Below are 14,748 nucleotides of genomic sequence, written 5' to 3'. Positions count from 1 at the left end.
CACCGTGCCTCGCTCTCACCTGTCCTGCCATCTACCCCTGGCCCACGTCCTCCCCCGGGCCTGGAATGCCCTCCCTCTGCCCATCCACCAAGCTAGCTCTCTTCCTCCCTTCAAGGCCCTACTGAGAGCTCACCTCCTCTAGGAGGCCTTCCCAGATTGAGCCCCCTCCTTCCTCTCCCCCTCCTCCCCCTTTCCATCCCCCCCGCCTTACCTCCTTCCCTTCCCCACAGCACCTGTATATATGTATATATGTTTGTACGTATTTATTACTCTATTTATTTATTTTACTTGTACATATCTATTCTATTTATTTTATTTTGTTAATATGTTTTGTTTTGTTCTCTGTCTCCCCCTTCTAGACTGTGAGCCCACTGTTGGGTAGGGACCGTCTCTATATGTTGCCAACTTGTACTTCCCAAGCGCTTAGTACAGTTCTCTGCACACGGTAAGCGCTCAATAAATGCGACTGATTGATTGATTGATTTCAAGTACCAAAGAAGTAGTTGATTTATCCCTGACAATTTGAATAAAAGAGTGACTGATACCCTATTGTGATTCCACTAGCTTTTTAATTTGGACCCCAGCACGGACTAGGGTGGACAGAAGGTACTGGAGAATACAGGCTACCCCTTTTTGACTCCCTAACCACCTCATATTTAATTCAAATGCTTCTTCCAGGCAAATAATATAATTTTAAATTGTTACTAGGTCCCAATTGCACAGCAAACAGTAATTGTAATAATAATGATAATAAGAATAATTCAAATAACAAATAGAAGTATTAAAGTATTAAAAATAAAAACCAATGTGTGTAAGACAGGTGTTCTGACTCATACAAAAATACAAATAGAAGTGTTTATACTTTGGTGCATCCCTGCTTGACTCAGCACTCACTTTCCTCAGTGAATGACAGGAGAGAAAGGACAGGGGAGGGTCTCGGGCTCTATCGCCCAGCATGGAGGGGATGGCTACAAAACAGACCCCTGAGCCCAGGTGGACAGGGAATCCAAGCGCTCAATCTTGGAAGAGGAATACTCTGGAGCAAGTGGGGGGCTCCATGTGTTGGGGCTTTTTGCTTGTGTATGTCTCTCGTTCAGCACCAGGCTTGGATTATTCAATGCCTTATTGAAGGTGCAACTCCTCCAGGAGGTTTTCCCTGATTAAGCCCTCCTTTTCTCTTTTCCCACTCCATTCTGCATCTCCCTGACTTGCTCCCTTTATTCATCCCTCTCCCCAGCCCCACAGCACTTATGTGCATGTAATTTTATTTATATTAATGTATGTCTCTGCCTCTAGACTGTAAACTCATTGTGAGCAGAGAATGAGCCTATTATAGTTTTATATTGTACACTCCAAAGTGCTTGGTACAGTGCTCTCCACATAGTAAGCCCTCAATAAGTACAATTGACTGACTATCTGACTGAATGGGAGCTGCACCTAAAATGATTTGGTTTAGGAGTCCCAAACTCTTTCCCTCCTCTGCCCTGAATGAAAGGATCAGATTAACGGTCCAAGCAGACTTTTCACCTGCAGCCTGGTGGGAACAAGGGAGGTGGGAGAGGGAAGGAACAGGAGTCCAGCAGGAACCTCTCCACTTAGGAGCATATAATTGGTGTGGTCACTCTGGCCCACTCTCCTCTGGCTCTCCCTGAGTAGTTCCTGGTGTCTGTAGCCAATCCCTGCCAGTGAAGTCTGGGAACTCTTCTCCTTCCAGCTTGTGATTACCTAGGCCTGAAAAGGCCTCTGAATTCTCTTTCATTCATTCATTCAATCGTATTTATTGAGCACTTACTGTGTGCAGAGCACTGTACTGAGCGCTTGGGAAGTACAAGTTGGGAACATATAGAGAGAGTCCCTAACCAACAGCAGGCTCACAGTCTAGAATGGGGAGACAGACAACAAAACAAAACATATTAACAAAATAAAATAAATAGAATAGTAAATATGTACAAGTAAAATAGAGTAATCAATCAATCGTATTTATTGAGCGCTTACTGTGTGCAGAGCACTGTACTAATAAAATAAATAGAGTAATAAATATGTACAAACATATATACAGATGCTGTGAGGAGGGGAAGGAGGTAAGGCGTGGGGGGGGGGGGGGGAATGGGGAAAGGGGGTGTGACCCTTGGTGGGTGGCTACCAATGGCTGGGATGAGAAATGTAACCTAATAATATGATGTCATTTTTGCAGAACTGTGACAATTCTACTCCCACCCTAGAGCATTTCTTCAGGTGATATGCTCACTGCAACACAGTTGTTCTGAGTGGCATCTTATGAAAGAATGCATCACAGCAGCATTTCCAAGCCACTGCTGTATGACTAATTGAAAGCAGGCACAGGCAAGCACAGAGGACAGTGCTTAGAACAGTGCTTTGCACATAGTAAGTGCTTAATAAATGTCATTTAAAAAAAAAACAAATATTTTAAAGGTATAGTAAAGCATACCCTCAAACTACGTGATAGAGCAGTAGACTGTTGGAAGACCACTGCAAGCAGGCCAGTTTGGAAGGCAACAATTTGGAGAGGGTTTGCCTTCCTTGAGCAGAGGCTTTGTGAGAACCAGGATATCATGGGACAGTTTCCAAAAGAACAACAGCCCCTAAGGTGCAAACACTTCATTCATTCATTCATATTTATTGAGCACTTACTCTGTGCTGAGCACTGTACTAAGTTCTTGGGAGAGTGCAATATAACAATAAACACATTCCCTGCCCATATCAAGCTTGCACTTGAGTGCAGCAAGGAACTACGTTTATATGCACAGAGTGTGGAGGGGAATGTCAGTCACACGTTGATCCTATCAGTCATCCCCTAATGCATGGCTAGGATTTCACCATCAGAAGCATCATCAACCTCAAAAATGAGAAACAGCATTATATTTTTCCTGAAGCTGAGAGCCTTTCTTTTCTGCCAGATCTCTAATTCAAAGGTAAATAAGTGTGAGAATGCTGTGAAGAAACAGTGAAATAAAGTGTTTAGGTTCTTTGCACTCTGTTCAAGTTTCATATGGGAATTCCCCTTCATCCACAGTGCACTAACAATCATTAAATAGTCTAGAGACACCCACTATTGGATCTACCCTCAGTAATTCTGAAATCCATTATATATCTGTTCGTAGGCTTTAAACATCCAGATAAAGTTACATTTGATAAAAAAAGGCTTGAATTAACCTGTTAACCTGATACAATTGTCACTTTTACCCCACTCAGGTGGTTTACTTTTGTAGATCAGAGCTGACATACTCAGAATAGGTTATCCAGCCTAGATTTCCTTCCAGTTGGTTAAATTAGCACTTTTTAATTTAGAACACCTGTGACTCTAAACTCACTCTGAGGTTGGTCTCAGGAACCAAGGAAAGATACTTTCTGAGAAACAGGCCAGGGGCACTGGCCACAGAATTAAAAATTGCCCGTTTTCTTGATGTAGTATTTCAATTACCATAATTATGGTTCAAAAGCACAGAAAAGTGCTAACCCCAGGAGGGCTGGAGGAATGCTGTGCTGAGCAAAGTGTCTGGAGCCTCTTTTTACATTCTGCCTCATCCTCCTAATGAGAGAGGATATGGGGCTTATTCTACCAGTCAGCTTTCAGAAGTGATCAATTGCGTATAAAGATGCCAATTTGTAGCATAGGTTTTCTTTTCACCAGTGGGCCAAACCTAAGTACTAAATTGAGACTTTTGAGCACTCTCTTGGCAAACAATGGACAAGTTTGACCTAATAATTCTTGATCATTTCTAGTTTCCGATTTTTTAGTATCTTCATTTGCTAAAATCGAATTTGTTCATGCTGCTACCAGAAGCAATTACAGTGAGAAAGATCATAGCTTTGGTGGAATCAAAGGTTACAGGTGATCAAAATGCTACATGAAAGCAGCCGGTAATTTAAAATGGTTTGTCGGGCAGTAATTGCTCATACTGCTGGCTGATCCCATTTTATTCAGAAACTCTTTAGATGAGGATTCCTGTACTCTGGAACATGTAAGGACTGGTGGCAGAATCGGAAAACAGGTAGAGCTAAATGCTTTGAATTATGCGATCTGGAGCTTTTCTAAAGATCTGTCTAATTTGCCAAGCTACCTACTAGTCAAATAGCATGGTTCTAAAAGCCAGGTGGCGTAGTATATTTTTAGCTTCAGACATCTTTTCAAAGCCAGAAAGGACTCCTAACAGGAAATACTATGTATATACTCATGTGGTTGGTGTGAAAAGCATATCCTCTCTCCACTGGTGGCTTAAGATTGCTACTCATCAATATGCCTATTAACATTTTTGCTGAACAAATGATCTAATCATTTTGGGGAAAGGTAACATATATACATAACAGAGAAATCTCTGGACCATCCGTATTTAAATGTGTATTGCTGGTGAGTCTGTCAAGTCTGTACTATGGGCAGTGTTTTCATACATTTGGGCTTTAGTTAGATGTGCCCAAAGAAAAGAGTCACTTGAGGACGACAACTCTGCTGTACTGGGATTAGTCCTATCCCATGAATGCTTGCTTTTACAGTGTCTATTCAATGGTGACAAGCACTGTCAATTTGTGAAAGATCATCAGTGTCTAGAAGGCAGTTACTATGTCCTTCTGTACTGTTTTATTCAAAACTTGTGTACATGACATAATATTTGTCAGATGATTCAAATATTGAGTGGTTTAAAAGGACTTTATACTGTAAACTCATCGTGGGCAGGGAACTTGCTGCTAACTCTATTGTATTGTACCCTCCCAAGTGTTTAGTACAGTGCTCTGCAAGTACTCAAGTAAGTACTCAATTAAATACCATTGAATGATTGATTAATTGAAATTAAGAAAATATGATATTTATCATTTGCTTACTTCTGGGATTACCTCCACTGAAGAAAAACCCTGTAGTGCAAAAGAGGATAAATAGCCTGAGAGTGCCCTGCATACTATGTTGCTTATTAAATGAAACACATTTGATTCTTCACTGCCAACTTTCTCAGAATTGGGATTATTATGCCCAAATTTATTTATGATAAAAATAGGATATCTTTGTGAAATTCAAACTCAAGGATTATCTGTAAAGCAGTTACCTCCAGTCTAGAGACTGGAAGCTCCTTATGGGCAGGGAACATATCTACCAACTCTGTTATATTGTACTCTCCCAAGTGGTTGGCATAGTGTTTTCCATACTGTAAGCACTCAATAAATATGATTGATTGATAAAGAAGAGAAAAATTCAAAATAGCAGATAGTGCATGGCAAGCAGTTTCCAAGTCATTATTTTGTAATTCAAATATGTTTCTAAGAGGTGAAAGTCACACTTGTTCATGTATTTACACCAAACATCCTATATCACTCTTCAGAGCTATAACAAATAGTGTTAAACTAGTTTATCAGAAGTCTTTATAACTGAAAAAATTCAATTCTCCCCTTTCTTGAAGAGGATTTAAGATCAACTGTGTGGTGTGGCAAGCCCTGAATGTGGAAATGTTCAGGCCCCTAACAGAGGGAGAATCTAAGTCAAAGGGAGCTGAAGGAAACTAGGAAGCCTATTAAGGCAGCTCTGCACATAGTAACCATTTAGTAAACAGCATTGATTGAGTGGCCAAAGAACAAGTCCAGCACATTCCTAAAATTTGAGAGTAGAGGGGCTGTGGCTCTCTCCCTCTTCCATCCCTGACTCACCTAGCAACTTGGATGTGCTATTTGATGTAGATTTTCTGAACTCTGAGGCCCCCCAAAACTTGGATGCTTATAGAAATTTGCCTGTATCTTTGTAGAGTCTTGCTTGCATATATCTGGAAGTTTGTATGATACTGAACCTCATACAGTTAAGGAAAGGTAAGCATCTGGATCCGCTCTGTGGCACTAGTAAAAATCAGTGAGAAGCAGCGTGGCTCAGTGGAAAGAGCACGGGCTTGGGCATCAGGGGTCATGGGTTCTAATCCCAGCTCTGCCAATTGTCAGCTGTGTGACTTTGGGCAAGTCACTTAGCTTCTCTGTGCCTCAGTTACCTCATCTGTAAAATGGGGATGAAGACTGTGAGCCCCACGTGGGACAACCTGATCACCCTGTAACCTTCCCAGCGCTTAGAACAGTGCTTTGCACATAGTAAGAGCTTAATAAATGTCATTATTATTACTAGTAGTAGTAAATATTAAATGCTTACTGTGTGGAGAGCACCATACTAAGCGCTGGGAGAGATGTCTTTTCCCTTTCCTCTTCCTTTCTGTTTAAATTAGATTCCCATTGTATAAGATAGGTCAATCAATCAATTATATTTTTATTGAATACTTACTGAATGCAGAGCCCTGTGTCTCATTCTCGCCTGCCCCGCCATCAACCCCTGGCCCACGTCCTACCTCTGGCCTGTAATGCCCTCCCTCCTCATATCTGCCAAACTAGTTCTCTTCCCCCCTTCAATGCCCTGCTGAGAACTCACCACCTCCAGGAGGCCTTTCCAGACGGAGCCCCCCTTTTCCTCTGCTCCTCCTCCCCTCTCCATCACCCCATACTCCCTCCATCTGCTCTATCCCCTTCCCCACCCCACAGCACCTGTGTATATTTGTACATATTTATTATTCTATCAATTGTATTAATGATGTGTATATATCTATAATTCTATTTATTTATATTGATGCCTGTCTACTTGTTTTGTTGTCTGTCTCCCCCCTTCTAGACTGTGAGCTCATTGTCAGGTAGGGATTGTCTCTAAACGTTGCAGAATTGTACTTCCCAAGCGCTTAATACAGTGCTCTGCACACAGTAATCGCTCAATAAATATGATTGAATGAATAAATGAATGACAATTTAAAGAGTTTAGAGTTTAACACGAGGTTACAGTGGAAGCAAAGGTAAACGTGCAGAAACATCGCTTGATTCTAAATTCCAACAGTGGTGGCTGTCTCAGTCCCATAAATTGGCTAGTTCAGCCGGTGGAGAGTGAGACTCTTAATCTCAGGGTCGTGGGTTCGAGCCCCACGTTGTGCGCAAATATTACATTGATGCTATTGATACCTGTTTACTTTTTTTGATGCCTGTCTCCCCCTTCTTAGACTGTGAGCCCGTTGTGGGCAGGGATTGTCTCTGTTGTGGAATTGTACTTTCCAAGCGCTTAGTACAGTGTTCTGCACACCAGTAAGTGCTCAATAAATACGGTTAAATGAATGAATCTTTATCACCTTCCTTAATAGGGTAGAATGACGTTTTTAATTTCAAAATTGTTTCATTAAAACAAGGAATGCACCGGTGGAGGGGACACCGGCATCCTCATTCCCTCCCTCCCCCATCCTTGCACCGGGGATTTGGGACTGCACGAGGAAGGAATCGCTAAATCCCCTCCATCTCCTCCACCCTGGCGCACACCGAGATCCCAACGTCCCGCCAAAGAACCTGGGCAGCGGACTCAGCGGGAAGATAACAGAGTGTCAACATTCACTCATTAACATATAACGACTTGATAACACTCTCTCATTCACTCTGGACAGCCGCCGGAATAACTTGCTAATCGCAGTTTAGGACTTGTGGATTCCCCCCGAGCTGGGAACTGCTGAGTCCCCACCTAGTAGAGGAAACTGCAAAGGGCCACTGGATCAACAGATCTGGACTGTCTTTCTCTTATGCCCTAGCCCACCCCCCCCTCGCCCCCCCCCACACACATATGCCCTCAGTCCCCTGCCTCTGATCCCCACACTTCCGTGCCCAGCACCCCTTCTCATCCCCCTTCCCACACGCTGGCCCCCCTCAACTCACTCCCATCCAACCCCCCCCCCACCCCGTACACCTCCCTCACCCCCTTCTCCCCCCATCCCTGCCATCCTGTCCTCGCGTTGCCCCCCACCAACTCACTCCCATTCAACCCCTTCTTACCTCCCCAAACCCTCGGCCTATGGAAACTCCCCCTGCTCCCCCCACCCATTTCATTATGGAAACTTCCCTACTTCCCTTCATCCTTGATCTGTTCCTCACCCAGTCACTGCTATTCCTCGCCATCACTGAAACTTGGTTCTCCTGCTGCTCTCTCAGGGGTGGGTAGGGCAGGGCTGCTCATGTTCTCTCATTCCCCAAGGTTTACTGGGAAAGGGGGAAGAATGGGTTTCCTTCTCACTTCCCAATACCACGTTCGCACATCCCACCACTCCCACCCCTCTCTTTTCCTTCCTTTGACGCCCATATCATCCGCCTCTATGACCCAATCCAGATATTAGTCATGGACATCCACAGTCCCCCCCAGGCCCCACCTCCAACTTTCTGAACCACTTTAATCCATTTATCACATTTTTTCTCTCATTCTCCATTCTTACATTGATCCTTGAGGACTTGAATATCCATATTGGATGTCCCCAGCTACCCTTCCACTGTAGACCTCCTCTCATTCCAATGACCTGCTGCTCCACCCTACCTGTCAGACCACAGCCTCTTCACCTGCCCTCTTTCCCTCACCATCTCTTTCTCCTAATGATGTGGCCACATACTTCTTTAAGAAAATTGAAACTATCAGATGTAATTTCCCTAAAATTTCCCCCGCTCCTCTCCAATCCCCTCTTACTCTGTCCTCTTTGATTCGCCTTATATTCCCTGTAGTAACTCAAGAAGAGGTCTCTTGCCTTCTTTTTAAATCTACTCCTTCACCTGTGCTTCTAACCCCATCCTTTCGTACCTATTTAAAACACTCACCCCCCACCTTTTCCCTCCCTGCCATTTTCAACTGTTCACTTTCCAACGGCTTCTTCCCCACTGCTTTTAAACATACTTATGTATCCCCTATCTTAAAAAAAAACCCTCCCTTGACCCCACAGCTCAGCTCCCTCATCGTTCTCATTCCACCCACATATTCAATCTCTCATCAAATCCTGTCGAATCTATCTTTACAACATTGCTAAAATCCACACTTTCCCCTTCATCCAAACTGATACCACGCTGATACTAGTACTTATCCCGTCTTGACTACTGCATCTGTCTCCTTGTAGATCTCCCTGCCTCCTGTCTCTCCACACTTCAATCCATACTTCGCTCTGCTGCACAGATCATTTTTCTATAAAAACGTTCAGCCATGTCTCCCCATTCCCGAAGAACCCCCAAAGGTTGCCCATCCACCTCCACATCAAACAGAAACTCCTTACCATTGGCTTTAAAGTACTCAATTACTTTGCCTCTTCCTAACTCATCTCACTGATGTCCTACTACAGCCCCCAGATTGCACACCTTGCTCCTTTCACATCAGTTTACTCACTGTGTCCAATCTCATCTGTCGCACCAATGAGCCCTTTCCCACATGTGTCCCTACTCTGAAACTCCCTCCTCTCCCATATACTCCAAACCACCACTCTTTCCACCTTCAAAGCATCATTAAGGTCACATCTCCTTCACGAGGCCTTCCCCAAATAAACCCGCTTTTCCCGGCTCCCTCTTCCTTCTGTGCTTGGATCTGTGACCTTTGAGGCATTTGATATTCAACCCACCCTCAACCCCATAGCATTATGTGCATATCCTTAAATATAGATTATAAATGATTTATTTATATCAATGTCTGTCTTCCCCTCTAGACTGTAAACTCATTGTGGGCAGGAAACATGTTGGCCAACTCTGTATTGTACTCTCCCAAGTGCTTAGTACACTGCTCTACACATAGCAAGCACTCAACAAATGCCACTGAGTGATTGATTTAAAAAGCTGTACTTTGTGCTGCTAACTTAAGGTGAACAATTTCTATAAAAATATGATTTTTTGTTAAGAAAATGGTGATTAAATCTAGGCTTTATGTATTAGTCATTAATCTTTCTATTTAAATGCTAATTTTTCATATCAACTACTAGAGCAGCTAAAGACACTTACAGCTAATAAAGCACAACCTTAATCTTTGGGGGAATAACCTTTTCCTTAGCTGTGCTTTTTGTGGTCCTGCTCCCCTGAGTTGTTTTTAGGGAACAAAGATTTTCCTTTGCATAAAAACACACAAACCAGCATCACATAGATTGTAATTCCCTAGGAAAAATAAGCTATTTATGAAAAAAAAACTTTAGAAAAAATAAAGTCATTTTCACTGTGGAACAGATTAAAGAGGAGACACCAGACTAAAAGGGAATAGACACTAGGTTCATTATTAGAACAGATCCTGGAAATGGAGATGAAAGTCAGGAAATAGAGGGAAAGAAGGTTTAGAGAGAGAAGGCTATGAACCATGCTATGAAGCAAGTTGGGACAGAGCAGTAACCCTAAGGAAAGTAAAGATGACTATTAATTAGGGGGAATCATCAGATGAATCTTTGGATAATCCACTCAGTCAAGAAGAAACCAGAACACAGGTAAGGCCATCTTTGCAAAGTCTATGTGAAGAGTAGTAATCAATCAGTCAATGGTATTTATTGAGCGCTTACTGTGTGCTGAGCATTGGGCAAAGTGCTTGGGAGAGTACAATATATGAGAGTCGATAGATAAATTCTCTCCCCACAGGGAGTAATAGCTATAGATGCTTCACATTTGCAGTATATGCTTCTGGTAGGCTGCTCCCGTTTGAGCTTTATAGTTGATTTTTCTTGAACAGTTCACCTGTTGATTGGTGTGAGAAACCTGAAACTCCACGGGCATCACTGAGTTACAAAGATCAGTGCAATGACCTCAGAGAACAAACACTCCATGAGCACCAACTAAAGACAGCACTACCAAGCTATTTAATGCATTGCAGAGTCAGGAAAATGGCATTGCTGCACAGAGAGGCATCCTGAAGATATTCAGTAAAATTATAAAAATCATCAAGCAAAGCAGTTCAACAAGGAGAAACCCATAAGTGGCACACACTGAAAATGTGAATGAACTCATTCTCAAATATTCACCACCCCCCTCATTCATTCATTCAATTGTATTTATTGAGCACTTACTGTGTACAGAACACTATACTGAACACTTGGGAGAGTGCAATATCATCATCATCATCATCAATCGTATTTATTGAGCACTTACTGTGTGCAGAGAACTGTACTAAGCGTTTGGGAAGTACAAATTGGCAACGTATAGAGACAGTCCCTACCCAAAAGGGGGCTCACAGTCTATAACAATAAACAGACACATTCCCTGCCCACATCAGGCTTACAGTCTAGAGGGGGAGACAGGCATTAATATAAATAAATAAATTACAGATATGTACATAGGTGCTGTAAGGATGGGAAGAGGGATGAATAAACGGAGCAAGCCTCCTTTCTAATCTTCCATTCTCCTGTCTCTCCCCAGTTCTGTCTATACTTCACTCTTCTGTCCGGATTATCTTTCTATAGAAACGCTCTGGGCAGGTCACTCCCCTCGTAAAAAATCTCCAGTGGTGACCTATCAACCTTTGAATCAAGCAAAAACTCCTCACTATTGGCTTTAAAGCTCTCCATCACCTCGCCCCCTCCTACCTCACCTCCCTTCTCTCCTTCTACAGCCCAGCCCGCACACTCTGCTCCTCTGCCACTAACCTCTTCACTGTGCCTCATTCTCACCTGTACTGCCATCGACCCCAGCCCACGTCCTAACCCTGGCCTGGAATGCCCTCCCACCACACATGTGCCAAACTAGCTCTCTTCCTCCCTTCAAAGCCCTAATGAGAGCTCACCTCCTCCAGGAGGCCTTCCCAGACCGAGCCCCCCCTTTTCCTCTCCTCCTCCTCTTCCTCTCCCCATCACCCCACTCCCTCCCTCTGCCCTACCCCCTTCCCTTCCCCACAGTACTTGTGTATATTTGTACGTATCTATTAATGATGTGGATATATCTATAATTCTATTTATTCTGATGGTATTGACACCTGTCTACTTGTTTTGTTTCATTGTCTGTCTCCCCCTTCTAGACTGTGAGCCCATTGTTGGGTAGGGACTGTATCTGTTGCTGAATTGTACTTTCCAAACACTTGGTATAGTGCTCTGCACACAGTAAGCGCTCAATAAATATGAATGAATGAATGCTTAGTACTTTGCTCTGCACACAGTTAGCACTCAATAAATATGATTGATGGATCCAACAGACCACCATTCTCTTCATCTTCAAAGCATTACTAAAATCATATCTCCTCCAGGAAGCTTTCCCTAACTATTCTCAATCAATCAGTTGTATTTATTGAGTACTTACTGTGTGCAGAGTACTGTACTAAGCACTTGGGAGAGTACAATACACGGTTGGCAGATGTGTTTCCTGCCCACAGTGAGTTTATATTCTAGAGGGGGAGACAGACACTCATATAAATAAATAATTCATGATATATCATTTATAGATATGCATTTAACTGCTGTGGGGTTGAGAGTGCAGCAAGTACCCAAAACACAAAGGTCACAGATCCAAGTGCATTGATTACACAGAAGGGAGAGGCAGCCAAGGAAAAGAGGGCTGAATTGGGAAAAATCTCCCTTCTGCAACATTTATGTTTTTGTGTTCATACCCACCCTCAACTCAGAGAAGCAGCATGGCTTAGTAGAAAGAGCACGGGCTTGGAAGTCAGAGGCCATGGGTTCTAATCCCAGCTCTGCCATTTACCAGTTGTGAGCTAGGCCAAGCCACTTAACCTCTCTGTGCCTCAGTGACCTCATCTGTAAAATGGGGATTAAGATTGTGAGCACCATGTGGGACAACCTGGGTACCTTGTTTCTACTCCAGCACTTAGAACAGTGCTTGGCACATAGTAAGCACTTAACAAATGCTACAATTATTATTACTATCATTATTATTGTTAATAATAATAATAATTTATTTTAATTTCTGTCTCCCCAAGTAGATTGGGAGCTCCTTGTAGGTAAGGATCTGTGGAAGTACAGTGGTCAAGGTCTTGCATTTGCCCCCTTTCTCTGACTGTCTCCTCTGAGCTGTTTCATCTATCTCTAGGCCCCTTTGCCTCATAACAAGAAACCCCAAGTACGGCTGAGAGTGTGGCTCAAATCAAGTCCACCCCATACCAACCCCCTTTTTTTCATCCTGACTGTTTTTATCAGATTGGCATATTAAATGTCTCAAAGTAGGATGAAGCTATTCTGTAATTTATTTATTTATATTAATGTCTATCTCCCCATCTAAACTGTAAGCCTGTTTTGGGCAGGGAATGTGTCTGTTCATTGTTATATTGTACTCTCCCAAGCACTTAGTACAGTGCTCTGCACACAGAAAACGCTAAATAAATACGATTGACTGACTGACCAGTCCCGCTTTGTCAAGGCCAAAACCCTGGCCCTTGATCAGATGGGAGGCAGGGAGTGGTATCTGCCCACTTGGCCTCTATTACAGGAGAACAAAGTAGGTCTGGGCAATTGCCCTATCTTAAAATCTGTATTACGTATTCATTCATTCAATCGTATTTATTGAGCACTTACTGTGTGCAGAGCACTGTACTAAGGAGGCTCACCCAAATATATATAAAGAAACTCTGTATTGCATAGAGCTGAGCTGGCCTTGACTAATAGAGGAAGCTCTGCCCATCAACCTCCCTACTTGAGCTAGTAGAAATGCTGGTACAAATGAACTTGTCTCTGGTGTACCCGCTTGAATGCAATACAGAGTCTGTGAAGTTTTCTTAGTTTAATGTCTGTTTCCCCAACTAGATTGTGAGCTCCTTCTGGGTAGGGATCCCATCTACTAACTGTATTGTACTCTTCCCAGTGCTTAGCACAGTGCTGTACACACAGCATGATTGATGGCATTGATTGACTGATTGATTGAAGAAAGCTTTTTGCTCTATATTTTGGTTCAACAAAACCTCAATTAAGCTGCAAGCAGAAGAGATAAGCAGGAACTGCAAGGTGTAAGCAATGAAATGAAGGGGATGAGAAGGGACATTTGCCAAGGCTGTAAAATGACAGCAATAAAAACAGGAAGAAGCTAGGCCTAAACCCTATCTCTTCCAGAGAGAGACACCCAGATACAACTCTCCTCCCCTCCCCAGCACTATTCCAATCTGATGAGAATTAGTGAGGTGTCACTATATATGTAACTTTGTGTGTGTGTGTGTGTGTGTGTGTATAAATATACATATGTCTTGTATGCTTTTATGTTTTATGGCTCTGAAACTTGTATTTAAAAAAATACAATTGTGAGGGTTCTTGTCTCTCCTACCAGTTTACTGTGAATTCCTCAAGGGTAGAGACTATGTTTCCCCTCTCAGGGTCACACCTGGAGAGTTTCCAGTACCCTTCCAGCCTTGACTATGGGAGGGAGAGTCAAGCAGAGAACTACCCATTCCAATCGTAGCTTTGGCAGTGGCTAGTGAGTGGAAGGCAATCTGCTCCAAGGCAAAACTCACCCATGCTGGGCAGCAGCGGCATGGGAAAGAGTCGAGGGCAGAGACTCGAGTTTACTGCACAGAAGGTGGCAATGTTAAACCACTTCCATATTTTTACCAAGAAAACTCTATGGATCCACTACCAGAATGATTGCAGATGAAGAGTGGGGCTTTCTGGGAGCGATGTGTCCATGGTGTCGCTATGGGTCAGAAAAAACTCGATGGCATAAGACAAGACAAGATACTATGTTTATTATTCTTTATCATTTCTCTAAGTACCTCTTACAGAATTTTGGCATAAAGTAGGAAATCAACAAATATTGCTGTTGATAACAGCAAAGATGTATCCCTTCCTAATAACAAGGGAGGATTGCTCAGCTGTTTAGAAGCAAACTGATGAACAGATATAGTACACGCTCACTGCTCTTACAGTGTAATATAGACAAGGGAGATTGGAAATTAATGCAACATTTTCTTCCAGAGAAAATAAAGAAATTTCATATCAATACTCATCAGCACCTTTTGTTCAACCGGTAGCTACTGTTCAA

General features: G+C 42.8%; 1 non-coding gene across 1 annotated transcript; it reads left to right on the top strand.

Moving 5' to 3' along the window:
- Nucleotides 1-14,073: 14,073 nt before the first annotated feature.
- On the top strand, nucleotides 14,074-14,211 carry LOC119920600. Its single transcript, XR_005448331.1, has one exon. It is a non-coding gene; the product is annotated as a small nucleolar RNA SNORA7 (small nucleolar RNA).
- The last annotated feature ends 537 nt before the right edge of the window (nucleotides 14,212-14,748 follow it).

Source organism: Tachyglossus aculeatus, chromosome X1 (assembly GCF_015852505.1).
Source record: "Tachyglossus aculeatus isolate mTacAcu1 chromosome X1, mTacAcu1.pri, whole genome shotgun sequence".
Taxonomy (NCBI): domain Eukaryota; kingdom Metazoa; phylum Chordata; class Mammalia; order Monotremata; family Tachyglossidae; genus Tachyglossus; species Tachyglossus aculeatus.
This window is presented reverse-complemented; position numbering and strand designations above follow the sequence as displayed.